The sequence below is a fragment of the Coregonus clupeaformis genome, unplaced genomic scaffold, assembly GCF_020615455.1.
Source record: "Coregonus clupeaformis isolate EN_2021a unplaced genomic scaffold, ASM2061545v1 scaf2318, whole genome shotgun sequence".
NCBI lineage: Eukaryota > Metazoa > Chordata > Actinopteri > Salmoniformes > Salmonidae > Coregonus > Coregonus clupeaformis.
This window is the reverse complement of record NW_025535772.1, coordinates 58,281-77,117: the sequence shown is the minus strand read 5'-3', so window position 1 is coordinate 77,117 and position 18,837 is coordinate 58,281.

Genomic DNA, 18,837 nt, shown 5'->3' with positions numbered 1-18,837 from the left:
AGATCCAATTTGTATAATATGTTACAAATTTGTTGTGCTTAAGATCCCGGACAGTTTGTTTTTCACAATCTTAAAGATGCCCTTTTGTCGCTTTAAACATATTACTGACACATTTTGAACATCGTGAAATGCGGGTAGATGTTTTTGCATAACTTAAACATACAACCTGAAGCTATTGAAATGGACTTGAATTTGACCTTTGTATTTGTATTTGTATTTATTATGGATCCCCATTAGCTGCTGCCAAAACATTACAATACATTCATAACAGATTTCACAACATATTAAGTGTGTGCCCTCCGGCCTCTACTCTACTACCACATATCTATAACACAAAATCTGTGTACATGTGTGTATAGTGCATATGTTATCATGTGTTTGTATGCATGTGTCTATGTTTGTGTTGAATCGAAGTCCCCACTGTTCCATAAGGTGTATTTTATCTGATTTTTAAATCTAATTTTACTGCTGGCATGAGTTGCTTGATGTGGAATAGAGTTCCATGTAGTCATGGCTCTATGTAGTACTGTGCACCTCCCGTAGTCTGTTCTTGACTTGGTGACTGTGAAGAGACCTCTGGTGGCATGTCTTGTGGGGTATGCATGGGTGTCCGAGCTGTGTGCCAGTAGTTCAAACCGACAGCTCGGTGCATTCAACATGTCAATACCTCTCACAAATACAAGTAGTGATGAATCAATCGCTCCTCCACTTTGAGCCAGGAGAGATTGACATGCATGTTATTAATCTTAGCTCTCTGTGTACATCCAAGGGTCAGCCGTGCTGCCCTGTTCTGAGCCAATCCCTCTTTGTGGTACCTGACCACACGACTGAACAGTAGTCCAGGTGCGACAAAACTAGGGCCTGTAGGACCTACCTTGTTGATAGTGCTGTTAAGAAGGTAGAGCAGCGCTTTATTATAGACAGACTTCTCCCCATCCTAGCTACTGTTGTAATAATATGTTTGACCATGACAGTTTACAATCCAGGGTTACTCCAAGCAATTTAGTCTCCTCAGCTTGCTCAATTTCCACATTATTTATTACAAGATTTAGTTGAGGTTTAGGGTTTAGTGAATGATTTGTCCCAAATACAATGCTTTTAATTTTTGAAATTTTTAGGACTAACTTATTCCTTGCCACCCATTCTGAAACTAACTGCAGCTCTTTGTTAAGTGTTGCTATCATTTCAGTCGCTGTGGTAGCTGACGTGTATAGTGTTGAGTCATCCGCATACATAGACACACTGGCTTTACTCAAAGCCAGTGGCATGTCGTTAGTAAAGATTGAAAAAAGTAAGGGGCCTGGACAGCTGCCCTGGGGAATTCCTCATTCTACCTGGATTTTGTTGGAGAGGCTTCCATTAATGAACACCATCTGTGTTCTGTTAGACAGATAACTCTTTATCCACAATATAGCAGCGGGAGTAAAGCCATAACACATGTTTTTCCAACAACAGACTATGATCGATAATGTCAAACGCTGCACTGAAGTCTAACAAAACAGCCCCCACAATCTTTTTATCATCAATTTCTCTCAGCCAATCATCAGTCATTTGTGTAAGTGCTGTGCAATGTCCTTCCCTATAAGCATGCTGAAAGTCTGTTGTCAATTTGTTTACTGTAAAATAGCGTTTTATCTGGTCAAACACCATTTTTTCCAAAAGTTTACTAAGGGTTGGTAACAGGATGATTGGTCGGCTATTTGAGCCAGTTAAGGGGGCTTTACTATTCTTAGGTATGGGAATACCTTTTGCTTCCCTCCAGGCCTGAGGGCACACACTTTCTAGTAGGCTTAAATTTAAGATATTGCAGATAGGAGTGGCAATATTGTCCGCTATTATCCTCAGTAATTTTCCATCTAAGTTGTCAGACCCCGGTGGCTTGTCATTGTTGATTGACAATAATAATTGTTTCACTTCTTCCACACTTACATTAAGGAATTCAAAATTACAATGCTTGTCTTTCAGAATTTGGTTAGATATCTTTGGATGTGTAGTGCCAGCGTTTGTTGCTGGCATGTCATGCCTAAGTTTGCTAATCTTCCCAATAAAAAAATTATTAAAGTAGTTGGCAATATCAATGGGTTTTGTGATGAATGAGCCATCTGATTCAATGAATGATGGAGCGGAGTTTGCCTTTTTGCCTAAAATGTCATTTAAGGTGCTCCAAAGCTTTATACTATCATTCTTTATGTCATTTATCTTTGTTTCATAGTGTACATGCAAAACACTCTGCATCGCTTCTTCTTCTTTTTATTCAGTTTAGTCACATGATTTCTCAATTTGCAGTACGTTTGCCAATTGGTCTCCATTTCCGGAGACCTTCTCCCTTACCTCACCTCGCTCATCAACTCATTCTTGACCGCTGGCCATGTCCCTTCCGTCTTCAAGAGAGCGAGAGTTGCACCCCTCCTAAAAAAAAACTACACTTGATCCCTCCGATGTCAACAACTACAGACCAGTATCCCTTCTTTCCTTTCTCTCCAAATCTTGAGCGTGCCGTCTCTAGCCAACTCTCCTGCTATCTCTCTCAGAATGACCTTCTTGATCCAAACCAGTCAGGTTTTAAGACTGGTCATTCAACTGAGACTGCTCTTCTCTGTGTCACGGAGGCTCTTTGCACTGCTAAAGCTAACTCTCTCTCTTCTGCTCTTATCCTTCTAGACCTATCCGCTGCCTTTGATACTGTGAACCACCCTCTCCGAGTAGGGCATCTCCGGCGCTGCTCACTCTTGGATTACGTCCTACCTGACAGGTCGCTCCTACCAGGTGGCGTGGCGAGAATCTGTCTCCGCACCACGTGCTCTCACCACTGGTTTCCCCCTGGGCTCAGTTCTAGGCCCTCTCCTATTCTCTCTATACACCAAGTCACTTGGCTCTGTCATATCCTTACATGGTCTCTCCTGTCATTGCTACGCAGACGACACACAATTAATTTTCTCCTTTCCCCCTTCTGATAACCAGGTGGCGAATCGCATCTCTGCATGTCTGACAGACATATCAGTGTGGATGTCGGATCACCACCTCAAGCTGAACCTCGGCAAGACGAGGGAAGGACTGCCCGCTCCATGATCTCCATTGTGTCCTCCTCCCAGAGTGCAAAGAACCTTGGCGTGACCCTGGACAACACCCTGTCGTTCTCCGCTAACGTCAAAGCGGTGACCCGATCCTGCAGGTTCATGCTCTACAACATTCACAGAGTACGACCCTACCTTACACAGAAAGCGGTACAGGTCTTAATCCAGGCACTTGTCATCTCCCGTCTGGATTACTGCAACTCGCTGTTGGCTGGGCTCCCTGCCTGTGCCATTAAACCCCTACAACTTATCCAGAACGCTGCAGCCTGTCTGGTGTTCAACCTTCCCAAGTTCTCTCATGTCTCTCCGCTCCTCCGCACACTCCACTGGCTTCCAGTTGAGGCTCGCATCTACTACAAGAACATGGTGCTTGCCTATGGAGCTGTGAGGGGAACGGCACCTCCTTACCTTCAGGCTATGATCAGACCCTACACCCAAACAAGGGCACTACGTTCATCCACCTCTGGCCTGCTAGCTCCCTTACTTCTACGGAAGCACAGTTCCCGCTCAGCCCAGTCAAAACTATTCGCTGCTCTGGCACCCCAATGGTGGAACAAGCTCCCCCACGACGCCAGGACAGCGGAGTCACTGACCACCTTCCGGAGACACTTGAAACCCTACTTCTTTAAGGAATACCTGGAATAGTATAAAGTAATCATTTTTTCCCCCACCCCCCCAAAAAATGATTTTAAAAGTGGTTGTCCCACTGGCTATCATAAGTTGAATGCACCAATTTGTAAGTCGCTCTGGATAAGAGCGTCTGCTAAATGACTATGTAAAAATGTAAAATGTAAAGCCAGACCTATTTGCCATCTCTTTTGCCTCATCCCTCTAAACCATACCATTTTTTAATTCCTCATCAATCCACAGGGATTTAACCATTTTTACAGTCATTTTCTTAATGCTTGTTAGTAACTGGGATAAGCAATTTCATAAATGTGTCAAGTGCAGCGTCTGGTTGCTCGTCATTACACACCACGGACCAACAAATATTAATCACATCAACAACACAGGAATCACTACAAAACTTATTGTATGACCTCTTATACACAATATTAGGCCCAGCCTTTGGCACTTTGGTTTTCCTAGATATGGCTACTATCTGTAGCTGTAGCTCAGTTGGCCTGTAGCTCATTTGGTAGAGCATGGCGCTTGCAACACCAGGGTTGTGGGTTCGATTCCCACGGGGGGCCAGTATGAAAAATGTATGCACTCACTAACTGTAAGTCGCTCTGGATAAGAGTGTCTGCTAAATGACAAAATATATATGTATATATATATATTGTGACCACCACATCTGATGGATTTGGATACTGCTTTCAAACAAATTTCTGCAGCATTAGTAAAGATATGATCAACACATGTTGATGATTTCATTCCTGTACTGTTTGTAACTACCCTGGTAGGTTGATTGATAACCTGAACCAGGTTGCAGGCACTAGTTACAGTTTGAAGTTTTCTCTTGAGTGGGCAGCCTGATAAAAGCCAGTCAATATTTAAATCACCCAGAAAGTATACCTCTCTATTGATATCACATATATTATCAAGCATTTCACACATGTTATCCAGATGCTGACTGTTAGCACTTGGTGGTCTAAAGCAGCTTCCCACCAGAATGGGCTTTAGGTGAGGCAGGTGAACCTGTAGCCATATTACTTCAACAGTATTTAACATGAGATCCTCTCTAAGCTTTACAGGAATGTGGTTTTGCATATAGACCGCAACACCGCCCCCGTTGGCATTTCTGTCTTTTCTGTAAATGTTACAAACTTGTATTGCTACCACTGTATCATCAAAGTGAGTTTTGTTGTGGAAAATCGTCCTTATCCTAATTTAAAAAATAAAGCACTTTCAGAGTTTTGTAGAATCAAGATAGACTTTATTACACAAGCAATAAAGCAAAGCTGGTCTGCAGAGCAACTGCCAGTCCCAGACTTGGAGCTCTCTTTTTATACAGCTTCATCTTTTCATATCATATCGGAACCCACTCTTTATCCAAACAGCCACCCTCCCTTGACCTTGAGCCACTATGGTTTCTTTGTCTAGCCTCTTTCCTGTCTATGCCCATGTCTGCTTGGTTTCCCGTCCTCTTGCCTGACTCTATTGGTGGCGTGATAAAGACAGTACCTTTAAAAATAATATACATACACACCTGATGATAATTATATAGTACATTGATTACTGCAGTCACAATGTGGTTGTCCAGTCATGCACCTCGATTACAAAATATGTTTCATATGTTTCAAAATATGTTTCATACATCATAGACAGGTGTAGTCACTAATCCTCTTTTAAACCCATAATGATTCTGCTTGTTGTTAAATGATTTTATAATATACTGTATGTAATGGAAAAATACCTATAGTTTCAGAGATTGTCAGAATATGAATGTCATCTGTTACTAGCAAATTATTGATTTCATGAACCTTGTTTCTTAAGCTACATATGTTAACATGGGCTATTTTTAACACTTTTCTGGGATGCTTGATTATTTTTCTTGCTTTACTGGGAAGCTTAGTAGAGGTAGACATACTCTGGTTATTTTTATTAGTGCAGGGTGAGCTGCACACAGTGGACTTCCTACTAGGGCACACCACCTCATTGCTAACAGTATTACTCTTGTTCATAGGCATATGATTACTGCATACAATAGCTGTAGGATCAGCAGAGGCATTCCAGGCAGTAAGAGGGACATCAATTAGGTTTTTACATTGTGTCTTCCAATGCCCCTAGGATAGTGTACATTTGCTGAAGCATTATGACAACTCATCGACACAATGATAGGGATTAAATGAGCTGGACTTGGGTCATTGATAAGTCATTGTCTCAAAGCAGCCTTATAATGTTGTGAAAGGATCCAGGAACCACAATGATTTGGGTGGATCCCATCCCCCTTATAATACAAGCTTTGTTTCCAGAAGGTATCAAAATTGTCAATAAATGTTACACCCACAGAGCTGCAATAGTCTCGTAGTTATGGAGGGCTAAAAGTCTGCTGAACCGTTCAATGCCACGATTTATGGAGGGCAGAGGGCCAGATATTATGGGGCGTTTGTTGGTGTCAAGTAGAGACCCAATCAGTTCTTTAAAATCCATCTTCAGCTGTTCTGAGCTGCCCTTCATAATGTCATTTGACCCCACATGAACCATGACAGTATCAGCTCCCTGTGACTGACTCATAGCCTCGGGAAGCAACCTGGTGATATCCTGAACTTTTGCCCCAGGAAAACACAAAGTCTTTGCCCCAGGTACAGATATATGCCTCACCATCGAACTCCCTATCACAATCGCCGGAATGATCCGGCCTCTGCCGTGTCTCAAAGCAGATTGCGAGGCCAGAGCCACAGAACTCACCTGAGAAGAGGGCTGCTGAGACGCTGGTGGCGTGCAGGCCACAACCACCAAAGCGACAGAGCTCTGATCCAGAGAGCACGGCCCAGCAGAGGGGGGCCGCGGTGGTCCAGGCTGTACCCAGGCAGTTGATTGACTAGGACAGGGAGAGGTAGCTGGAGGGGCATCCACAGCCATGGAGGAAACACCCAATCCCCCGGCAGAAGACAGCTGGTACAGGGGCTCAAAGCAATTTCAATGTCTTAAGTCCGGATGCGGGGGAAGAAGGCAGGCGCGCCGAGAATGATTCTTCTCCTTCTTTCTGGTTCCGACACGCATCCATTTACGCTCACCTGGAGCCGAACAGTGAGCAGCCATTTTGTGGTTCAAGCTAGTAGAGGGGTGCAGTGGCGGAAATTGATCATAGTCCAGGAAGGTCCCATTATGATCCTCTTGGATGTTTTGATAGGAAGCATTTAAAGATGCCGATAGTCTCATAGAATCCTTATTCAGTTCAAGGCACTTGGTCAAATGTTTTATTTCTTCATGAAGAGTAATAATCCTTTCTTTAGCTGCATCAAGTTCAATACATTTTTCACAATTGAAGCTATCCATCGGACCTTTCCCCGTGACAACAACGAACATGTCGCATATTATACATTTAATAGCTCACTAGTCCCCAGCAGATTTAACCCTAAACAGTGCAAACAGTTTTCTTTGAGGTTGAGGTTTGCACATTGTGCTATCTAAAGTGCAATATGTTCCTTAGGCTATGATATAAATATGACTTGGCACTGACACTAATAGTGTAATAGATGAATGGTTAAGTAATCAAAGCATATTGAAGCATAATTGAACTGTTGGTTCACTTCCAACTGGGCCCACACTGGTTGAATTAACATTGTTTCCACATCCTTGAAATGAAATTACATTGAACCAACATAGAATAGATGTTGAATTGACGTCTGTGCCCAGTGGGTTGGTTGTTTGTCACGTCCGTCGTGTAAAGGATTGGACCAAGGTGCAGCGTGGTATGCATACATAGTCGTTTATTATATAAACACCGACAAAATAACAAAATCCAACAGAACGTGAAGTTCAAAAGGCTAAACATCCAACAAGCCAAACAGAAACAAGATCCCACAACATAGGTAGGCAAAATGGCTGCCTAAGTATGATCCCCAATCAGAGACAACGATCGACAGCTGCCTCTGATTGGGAACCACACCCGGCCAACATAGATATACACATTCTAGAAATACCCATATATATTCACATCCTGACCAAACCAACTAGAGATCTCTATGTCAGGGCGTGACAGTACCCCCCCAAAGGTGCGGACTACGGCCGCAAAACTGACTCATTAGGGGAGGGTCCGGGTGGGCATTTAGCCTTGGTGGCAGCTCTGGCTCCAGGCGCGATGTCAACCTTACTGTCCTCTCCTTTTCTGGCTCCCCGTTGCACACCTGGTCTGGTCTGGACCCCGGCGCGATGCTTCCCCTCTCAGTCCTCCCATGATGCACCAAGCCCTGTCTGGATCCTGGTGTGGGAGGCCCCAACCTTGGAGAGGGGTTGACGTCTGGTTCTGGCTCTGCAGTCCTCCCGCGATGTACCAAGTCCTGTCTGGACCCTGGTGTGGGAGAGTAGACGACCGGACCCGGACTCGGCACAGGTGGAGCGGACTGCTCTGGCACTGGAATGGAGCTGCTGACCGGAGCTGAACTAGACCCTGGTGGAGCGGACTGCTCTGGCTCTGGACTAGAGCAGCTGACCGGGGATGGATTAGGCACAGGTGGAGTGGACTGCTCTGGCATGGGACTGGAGCAGCTAACTGGAGCTGGACTGGGCACAGGTGGAGCGGACTACTCTGGCATGGGACTGGAGCAGCTAACTGGAGCTGGACTGGGCACCGGTGGAGCGGACTACTCTGACCCTGGACTGGACCGTACCGGGCTGGGGACACGCACCACTAGTCTGGTGCGAGGAGCAGGCACGGGCTGTACCGGGCTGGGGACACGCACCACTGGTTTGGTGCGAGGAGCAGGTATGGGCCGTACAGGACTGGAGACACGAACCACTGGTTTGGTACGAGGAGCAGGAATGGGGCGCACCGGGCTGGAGACACACACCACTGGTTTGGTGCGAGGAGCAGGAATGGGGCGCACCGGGCTGGAGACACGCTCCACTGGTTTGGTGCGAGGAACAGGTACAGGCTGTACCAGACTGGAGACACGCACCACTGGTTTGGTGCGAGGAGCAGGCACGGACCGTACCAGGCTGGGGACACGCACCACTGGTTTGGTGCGAGGAGCAGGAACAACCCGTCCTGGCTGAACGCTCATTTTAGCCCAGCAAGAGCAGGGCGCAGGCACCAAGCGCACCGGGCTGTGAATGCGCATAGGAGATACAGTGCGTATCACAGCATAACAGGGTGCCTGTATGGTCCCACGCTCCTTAACACGAGTGCGGGGAGTTGGCTCTACTCTGAAACCTTGCTTCGCCAGCCTCTGCTCTAAGGACTGCGTTCTCCTTTTCTCTAGGGTTAATTCCTCTCTCAGCTCCTCCTGTTGCCTAGCCAGTTCCTCTCTCCGTGCATCCACTGACTCCTTCTCCCTGTGGGCCTCCTGCAGCGCCTCCTTCTGAATGGAGAGCTCCTGCTCCCTCTTCTCTATCAGCCCCCGTAAGGTGGTGGTCTCCTCTCTCAGAGTGCTGAGCTGCAGATCTTTCAGGGCCTCCTGCTGCTTCGCCCACCACCCCATGTACCCCCCAAAAAAGTTTTATCGGGGCTGCCTCTCGGGCTTCCTTAGTGATCGGGACCTTTTGAGTCGCCATTTCTCCTCCCTCACTGTCTCCGTCTGCTCCCAAGGAAGGCGATCCATACCTGCCTGGATCTCTTCCCAAGTCCAGGATCCCTTACCATCCTAAATATCCTCCCATGTCCAGGTTGTCTGCTCTTCCTGTTCACGCAGCTTGGTCCGTTGGTGGTGGGATCTTCTGTCACGTCCGTCGTGTAAAGGATTGGACCAAGGTGCAGCGTGGTATGCGTACATAGTCGTTTATTATATAAACACCGACAAAATAACAAAATCCAACAGAACGTGAAGTTCAAAAGGCTAAACATCCAACAAGCCAAACAGAAACAAGATCCCACAACATAGGTAGGCAAAATGGCTGCCTAAGTATGATCCCCAATCAGAGACAACGATCGACAGCTGCCTCTGATTGGGAACCACACCCGGCCAACATAGATATACACATTCTAGAAATACCCATATATATTCACACCCTGACCAAACCAACTAGAGATCTCTATGTCAGGGCGTGACATTGTTGTTGTTGGAGTAAGTCTTTACATTGTGTTGCGTAATCGAAGAAATACCACAAAAATGTCTGTATCGAATTCCCCTTTTCAAATTTCACTTGTAATGTATTTTTTCTTATAGGAACCTTTACAGTAGATCACAAGATACATTTTGCTTTGCTTTCCTTTGTGAGTCTTTCATATGAATGTTAGTCAGGTGAACCTAAAAGGCATGCTGACCTGACAAAAATGCTCTACATATGAAAAATGGTACTCTTGTTTTTACTGTCTGCCTCTCTGCACTTTCAGTTGGGCGTTTGACTGCATTATGCCTTCACAAACTGCCATTGTACAGGGATATCTGATAAAGGGTCTACACACATACCTGAGTGAATGGTTTTGTTTTTCATTTCAGTTTCTGGACCATATTTTCATGGTCTACTGATGGTTGTCTAAGATGTGTCATGTGATGTTCTGGTATACAGATTACCTAGAGGACAACCAGATGCTCCTCCCATTCACACATGTTGTTACGGATTGGCTCATTCAAAACTCTGCTGAACCAGTTCTAGTGAGACTTATCTCTGTGCTCGCTTGTAAAAGCTGATATGTTCATCATTGTCATGAGCCTTCTCCCACAATGAGTTACCCGTGCCATTACATTGTTTCTCCAAAGGTATTGCATTCTAATTGTGCTAATCACACCTGCAACCTCCATGAAAAAGAAAAGCCAAGCTTCTATATGTGCTTTGTAGATATGCCAAGGCCTACTGTTCCATGTGTAGCGCACAGCAAGGCATCTCTTGATGTGTATTTTAATGGATTATCAGATGAAATTGAGTTAATCATGAACATATAGTTAACATTCTTTGTGGCTAACTGAATTGGGCCGTTTGTATTTGTCTCTCTCTTCAAACACAGTGAAGGGAGCGGCACCAGGGTTGAATAGAGTTTGGGCTAGACCTTTGGCTCCTTGGTATAATAATATCTTCTTGATTGATTACAGCTTGAGGGGGTGAGGTTTGTGTGATTTAGGGCCTGTCATGTTTAAGCTAAACATGAGTGTGTGTGCAAGACAGGGGAGCGGGTGATTGGTTGGAGTAATAGTTCAGCCGTCCTCAGGGACAAAGGAAGTGGGCGGAGTAATAAAAGAGCGGGAAAACTGAAGAGGACTATATAAGATGGAGGGGGACCTTAAGAATGGGTGCCCCTCTGCAGACGGGTATCGGCTTTGTTGAAAACTTTAATAAAGTCATTTCTTGATGCAACGAAAACTCTGTAAGACCTTATTTGTAATAAAGTATGGTGGTTATTTTCCACAACACTCTTACTTAGACATTCTTATCAGGGTAGCTTATAGTGATAACACTGATTCACTCACTATAGTGAACCTAAGCTATGGTAGGTTAGTTGAGATGCTATCTCCTCATCTCTGTTATTTCTGACCTGTCGCACACCGGTCACTGTCCCCACATGTCACTCATTGTCCCCCCTTGGTGACAACAATATACTGGATAACCCCATAGACTCTCAGTCTAGTTGGTTTTGGGGCACGTGTGCTCCCCATGTGATGGGCAGTCACATAGGCAGAGATCAGAGATAGGGCTCAGGTATAGGACTGTTTACTTATCTATTTCTCGCTCTGTTTCCCCTGCAGCTACTCTGCACCACTCTCTGCTCTAGCAACACACTGCATGCCATGGGTGCTGACGGACAGCACATGAGGAAATAGGTGTGTGTGTGTGAAAGAGAGAAGAACTGTATTGTGGTTAGGAATGCAATCACAAAAATGCCTTCCTAAACACATACTTGACTTGCACACAAACGGAGTCACTTATTCTCAAATCACCTGTGGAAGAGGAGTTAGTAGGTGAGGTCTCACATCTATAGTCTTCGATGGAGTCCGCCACTTCAGAATTTCTCTCCTAGCCTCAGTTCTAAGCATGCATGCACGGTAGTACTATAATGTTCCGTAACACACACACCTCCACACACACAGGTTTGCAGGCTATGTGTCAAGTACCTGTATGGTGTACTACTGTATGTTATCGCAGGTTGCATAATGGACAGGTCCTTTCTTGTGCTTCGGATCAGGTGCCAAGGCTCCAGTAGCCGATTCTGTTATAATGCATGTCCCTTCTTTGAACCCCCGCCCACACACACCTCCCCCGTCCCCACATGTCCCATCAGCCCTGCCTGATGGCCAGATTGTCTTATCTGAGAGGCCCAGGAGCCAGCCTGCAGATGGAGTGACAATAGAACACTTCATAGCACAACTCTTGCACGCATATTTGTGGTAGTGCAACTGATGGAATTCAACAGTTGATGCTTGTGGGGACAGTGGACACATTGAGGTGTGTGTGTGTGTGTGTATATAATATGTAAGTAATTCCTTTGGATTGTGTGTCTATGCTAATGAATTGTAATTATTCAAATGTAGATGGACTTTTTTTGAGGTGGAATCTGTGGTAAAACTTGAACAGTCTTGAGATTTTCCAATACATAGGCCAATTGGAACTGCATTATGGCATTTCACATGTCTAGTGTTTATGTTTAATAGATGAAATATGTTACAGAGTTTGAGAATCTTATCAGAGCAAAGGAAATTATGACAGAGATAGTGTTTGTACCAGCACAGGACAGGCTTGCATCTGGCTTACAAAAACTGTTGGACACCATGTGTGTGTCCCCGCTACGACTGAGTGTGTGTGCTGGAATGACAGTGAATCCTGGCATCTCACAGGCATCCGGCATAGCCACCCTAATCCGGTATCGCACCTAGGTCTATATCGCACATCTCTAGCCGTGGTTACACCTTGCATCAACACGTGGTTGTCGTCATCTGATCAAGATGATCCGATCGAGATTTGGTTTGTCTACAAATGGTAATAAAATGTCTCTAGCTGCCCACTGCATCCATATTGTGACCAGATTATCTGGTCCCTCCCTATATGCAAATGAATCCAACCTGCCTTGAACTTCCTCTTATGACACAAGCTGTAGAAATCGACAGAAAACAGCAGACTTTTATAGTCAATAGTTTATACTCTCATCATTTCAGCCTACTTTTGTTATCCAACGATTTAAGACTGGGCGTAATAGGCTACTGTCCCGATAGCCTCGACCTGTCCACAGCCATACAAATAAATATTCCGGAAATCTCTCCCATCCCTAAGAAAGTCACCACACAAACGAACTGAGTATCTGGATGTGTGCACAAAATATAATTAATGCACAGTATAAATACAAATTAGACTTAGGGGCCTTATGCACATAGTAGAAACAGGTTAAGTTACAGAGTAGGCTACAAAGCGCATCTCCAAATGACGTAATGCATCTTTTCAAACAGGTCTGAACAGGGTTGATCTTTAAGCATGGATGTTTACATTTACATTTACATTTTACATTTACATTTTACATTTACATGTTTACATACGTTGTCTTTATAATAATGTTCATGATTGAAAAGGCAAATATTGTTTGCTCTCTAAAGAAACTGGCATGTATAGGCCTACAAAGGAGCACATACGTAAAGAAAATACTATGGAGGAATAAAGTGTAAATCTAAAAGAAGCCTAGTCCTTTGGATTGTACACAGGGCCGTGCACAGATCTTTGGTGGGGCACACACTTTAATTCCATTCATAGCCTACTTTTCTATTGCTTCTGTAGCCAAATTCTCCATTATTTGTTTTAACATAGGCCTTCATTTTCATCAAAAACACACTCACTCATCACACATTGTATGCTAAGCAAGCTAGAACCAAAGATGAAAGGTTAGTTAAGTATCTTTGCTAGAACCACTATGGGTGGTCGTTTGTAGAACGACTGTGAAAAGGTCAGCTCTGGTGACTTTTTAAAAGGACATTCTTCAAAAAAAAAATTGGGGGGTGGGGGGGCAGATAGCATATGAACACGTCATAAGTCATGGCAAAATGTTTAGAATTACAGTCAATTAGCTTTATAACTGCAACATTGTCTCTCAGCCTCATGGCAAAATGTGTAGAATAGCATGATATTAGCTATAAAACTGCAAATTCTTCTCTCTGTCCCATGGCAAAATATGTAGAGTTCTTTCTTGGACCTGATGGGGGTGGGGGGAGGGGCCTCGCAAAACTGTGCTGCGCCACTGGTTGATACTTGACTAGGGAGGGGTGAGGATTGAGGAGGACGAATGACAATGTTCCTAATATGTATTCCATAACAGTGACTAGCATGCTGTCTGGAGGACTGTGTACTGTGTTTCATGTGCAAGCAGGTTTGGCTGCCACAGTGGCACAAAGCGCTAAATAACCTTTAGAACGTTGTTGTACCCAGACAGAGCTAAATAACCTTTAGAACGATGTTGTATCCGGACAGATTATTGAAAGTATGTTTGGTAGAAATACTATGATGTAAAAACGCGCCACAGCTAAATGAATGCAGCGGAAACACGAATGTCGCTAATGTAGGCGAGATGAATCAGCTATTTAGCTCGGCTATGCTAGTCTTTACTTGATTTGAATTTGTTATATTACTGACAAACAGTCGAACAGCAGTTGCCTCCATCCCTGTCCCTGTCCCTGAGACAACACATGCTAGCAACTACAAAGTAACCTACTACTGGCCGTATTCATTTCAAACTCACCGCTCACCACCAATCAAAGGGCACTTTTTTCATAGGAGGGCAAAAGGGCAGGTGCTCCAGCACCCCTAGTGCTCTGTCAGTGCATGTGCCTGATTGTACATTATATTGGACAGTGCCATACTTACAGAAAGCTCTGCGCCTTTACGCATCAGTTTGGACATCTTTGGAGATTTTTCAGGAAAATGCTAAAAGATTCACAGAATAGCAGGATATATACAGGATCGCATTATATAACAGGGGTCAGATTCTTATTCAGTATAGGCCTAAACAGTAGCCTACCAAAGGGGAATAAATGTGACATGCTGGGAGAAGAACGACCATAGTTTGGTTTCCTCCAAATCATTGATCAGTGATAATTTACTAACAGAGTCTCTTTCACTCATCGAGCGTTGATAGACTGCTATAGCATTACAGAATTTAAATTGAACTACAAATGTATTGGGGATGCATGGGACGGTGGGTGGGTGGTGGGATGGTCAGCCAATACCCCATCCAGCTCTGAATAAAATGGGCATTTTTTTCTCATATTCCCACTCCTGCTATTACAGTCCTTTGCGCTGCATTGGACATGGGAACGGGATAACCGTTTTTCCCTCATTCACGACTAAATCTACATAACTTTATTTCTATATGCTTGATTTAATTTCGATCGGACTGTGGCATCCGACCACAGTGCAAGTAGACATTTCCCACTGGGCACAGATTCAAATTCAATGTCTATTCCACGTTGGTTCAACGTAATTTAATTGAAATGACGTGGAAATAATGTTTATTCAACCAGTGTGTGCCCAGGTTGATTTCTAATGAAGAGGAAGAATTGTAAAGGTATCTTTGTCCATAATTATACCTCAACTGGCCGGAGTGATTTTTCTTTAGAGGGCGGGACAACCGTGATGTTAGCCAAAAGTATATGCTTTCATTGTCAGGATTCGTTTACACTTTAAGGATATCCGTACAAGATGCGTCTTCGACTACCTCCGGAGGTGGTCAGGAAAATCTAATCACAATCAGATAACAACGCGTCTTTTGATTGTCTACACCTGTCGACAAATGTGGGCACAATCAGAATGTGGACAAGATCAGAATTTATGAAATTGCTTATTCCAGTTACTAATAAGCATGCACCCCTTAAGAAAATGACTGTAAAAACCTTTAAATACTGTGGATTGAAGATGAATTGAAAAATTGTATGGTTGAGAGGATGAGGCAAAGGAATGGAAAATAAGTCTGGCTGCACAGCCGATCGGCAAACGTACTGTAAATGGAGAAATCATGTGACTAAACTAAGCAAAAAGAAGAAGAAACTGTTCTATGAAACAAAGATAAATTATATAAAGGATGATGGTAAAACGTTTTGGACCGCCTTAAATGACATTTTGGGCAAAACACCAAACTCAGCTCCATCCTTCATTGAATCAGATGTCTCATTTATAACAAAACCCACTGATATTGCCAACTACTTTAATAACTTTTTTCATTGACAAGATTAGAAAAATTAGGCATGACATGCCAACAACAAACTCTGAACCTACACATCCATGCATTACTGACCAAATTATGAAAGACGAGTATTGTAATTTTCAATTTCGTAAAGTGAGTCTGGAAGAGGTGAAAAAATGATTGTTGCCTATCAACAATGACAAACCACCTGGGAATGACAACTTGGATGGAAAATGACTGAGGATAATAGCGGACTACGTATATTGCCACTCCTATTTGCCATCTCTTAAATCTAAGCCTACAGGAAACCGTGTGTCCTCAGGCCTGGAGGGAAGCAAAAGTAATTCCGCTACCCAGGAATAGCAAACCACCCTTTACGGGTTCAAACAACCAATCAGCCTGCTACGGACCCTTACTAAACTTTTGAAAAAAATGGTGTTTGATCAGATCCAATGCTATATCACAGTAAACAAATGAACAACTGACTTTCAGCACGCTTGTAGCGAAGGGCACTCAACATGTACGGCACTCACACAAATGACTGATGATTGGCTGAAAGAAATTGATAATAAGAAGATTGTGGGAGCTGTTTTGTTAGACTTCAGTGCAGATTTTGACATTATCGATCATAATCTTCAGGCCTAAGGGTTGAACTAGCAACTATGCATTACCATGGTGAGAGCACTAGTTGTGCCATTAAAGGTTCAGAACTCTTGACACTTTGCAGTGAACACACTAGGCTACACTCATAAACAGGGATGCTCGAAAATTAGGACTTGGGAATGGGATGCAACTCATCTGCCACACTGATCCTCAACACTGGGCCCCCTCAGGGGTGCGTGCTTAGTCCCCTCCTGTACTCCCTGTTCACCCAAGACTGCGTGGCCAAGCACGACTCCAACACCATCATTAAGTTTGCTGATGACACAACAGTGGTAGGCCGGATCACCGACAACGATGAGACAGCCTATAGGAAGGAGGTCAGAGACCCGGCAGTGTGGTGCCAGGACAACAACCTCTCCCTCAATGTGAGCAAGACAAAGGAGCTGATCATGGACTACAGGAAAAGGAGGGCCGAACAGGCCCCCATTAACATCAACGGGGCTGTAGGGGAGCGGGTCGAGAGTTTCAAGTTCCTTGGTGTCCACATCACCGACAAACTATCATGGTCCAAACACACCAAGACAGTCGTGAAGAGGAGACTGAAAAGATTTGGCATGGGTCCCCAGATCCTCAAAAAGTTCTACAGCTGCACCATCGAGAGCATCCTGACCAATTGCGTCACCACCTGGTATGGCAACTGCTAGGCATCCGACCGCAAGGCGCTACAGAGGGTAGTGCGTACGGCCTAGTACATCACTGGGGGCAAGCTTCCTGCCATCCAGGACCTATATACTATGCGGTGTCAGATGAAGGCCCAAACATTTTTCAAAGACTCCCAGGTCATAGACTGTTCTCTCTGCTACCGCACAGCAAGTGGTACTGGAGCACCAAGTCTAGGTCCAAAAGGCTCCTTAACAGCTTCTACCCCAAAGCCATAAGACTGCTGAACAATTAATCAAATGGCCACAAAGACTATTTACATTGCCCCCCCACCCCTTTGTTTTTACACTGCTGCTACGTGCAGTTTATAATAATAATAATAATAATAATAATAATAATATGCCATTTAGCAGACACTTTTATCCAAAGCGAGTTACAGTCATGCATGCATACATTTGTTTGTGTATGGGTGGTCCAGGGGATCAAACCCACTACCTTGGCGTTACAAGCGCCATGCTCTACCAGCTGAGCTACAGAGGACCATAGTCACTTTACCCCTACCTACATGTACAAATTACCTCGACTAACCTGTACCCCCGCACATTGACTCGGTACCGGTACCCCCTGTATATAGCCTCGTTAATGTTATGTAATTTTATTGTGTTACTTTTTATTTTATTTTTGACTTTACTTTATTTAGTAAATCTTTTCTTAACTCTATTTGTTGAAATGCATTGTTGGTTAAGGGCTTGTAAGTAAGCATTTCATCTGTTGTATTTGGCGCATGTGACAAATAAAATTTGATTTAATATATATATTTATTCAAATATACAGTGGACACCTAAGCCTTTGCATGCAATGCCCAGATACAGTGGGGAAAAAAAGTATTTAGTCAGCCACCAATTGTGCAAGTTCTCCCACTTAAAAAGATGAGAGAGGCCTGTAATTTTCATCATAGGTACACGTCAACTATGACAGACAAATTGAGAATTTTTTTTCCAGAAAATCACATTGTAGGATTTTTAATGAATTTATTTGCAAATTATGGTGGAAAATAAGTATTTGGTCACCTACAAACAAGCAAGATTTCTGGCTCTCACAGACCTGTAACTTCTTGTTTAAGAGGCTCCTCTGTCCCCCACTCGTTACCTGTATTAATGGCACCTGTTTGAACTTGTTATCAGTATAAAAGACACCTGTCCACAACCTCAAACAGTCACACTCCAAACTCCACTATGGCCAAGACCAAAGAGCTGTCAAAGGACACCAGAAACAAAATTGTAGACCTGCACCAGGCTGGGAAGACTGAATCTGCAATAGGTAAGCAGCTTGGTTTTAAGAAATCAACTGTGGGAGCAATTATTAGGAAATGGAAGACATACAAGACCACTGATAATCTCCCTCGATCTGGGGCTCCACGCAAGATCTCACCCTGTGGGGTCAAAATGATCACAAGAACGGTGAGCAAAAATCCCAGAACAACACGGGGGGACCTAGTGAATGTCCTGCAGAGAGCTGGGACCAAAGTAACAAAGCCTACCATCAGTAACACACTATGCCGCCAGGGACTCAAATCCTGCAGTGCAAGCCGTCTGAAGTTTGCTAGAGTGCATTTGGATGATCCAGAAGAGGATTGGGAGAATGTCATATGGTCAGATGAAACCAAAATAGAACTTTTTGGTAAAAACTCAACTTGTCGTGTTTGGAGGACAAAGAATGCTGAGTTGCATCCAAAGAACACCATACCTACTGTGGAGCATGGGGATGGAAACATCATGCTTTGGGGCTGTTTTTCTGCAAAGG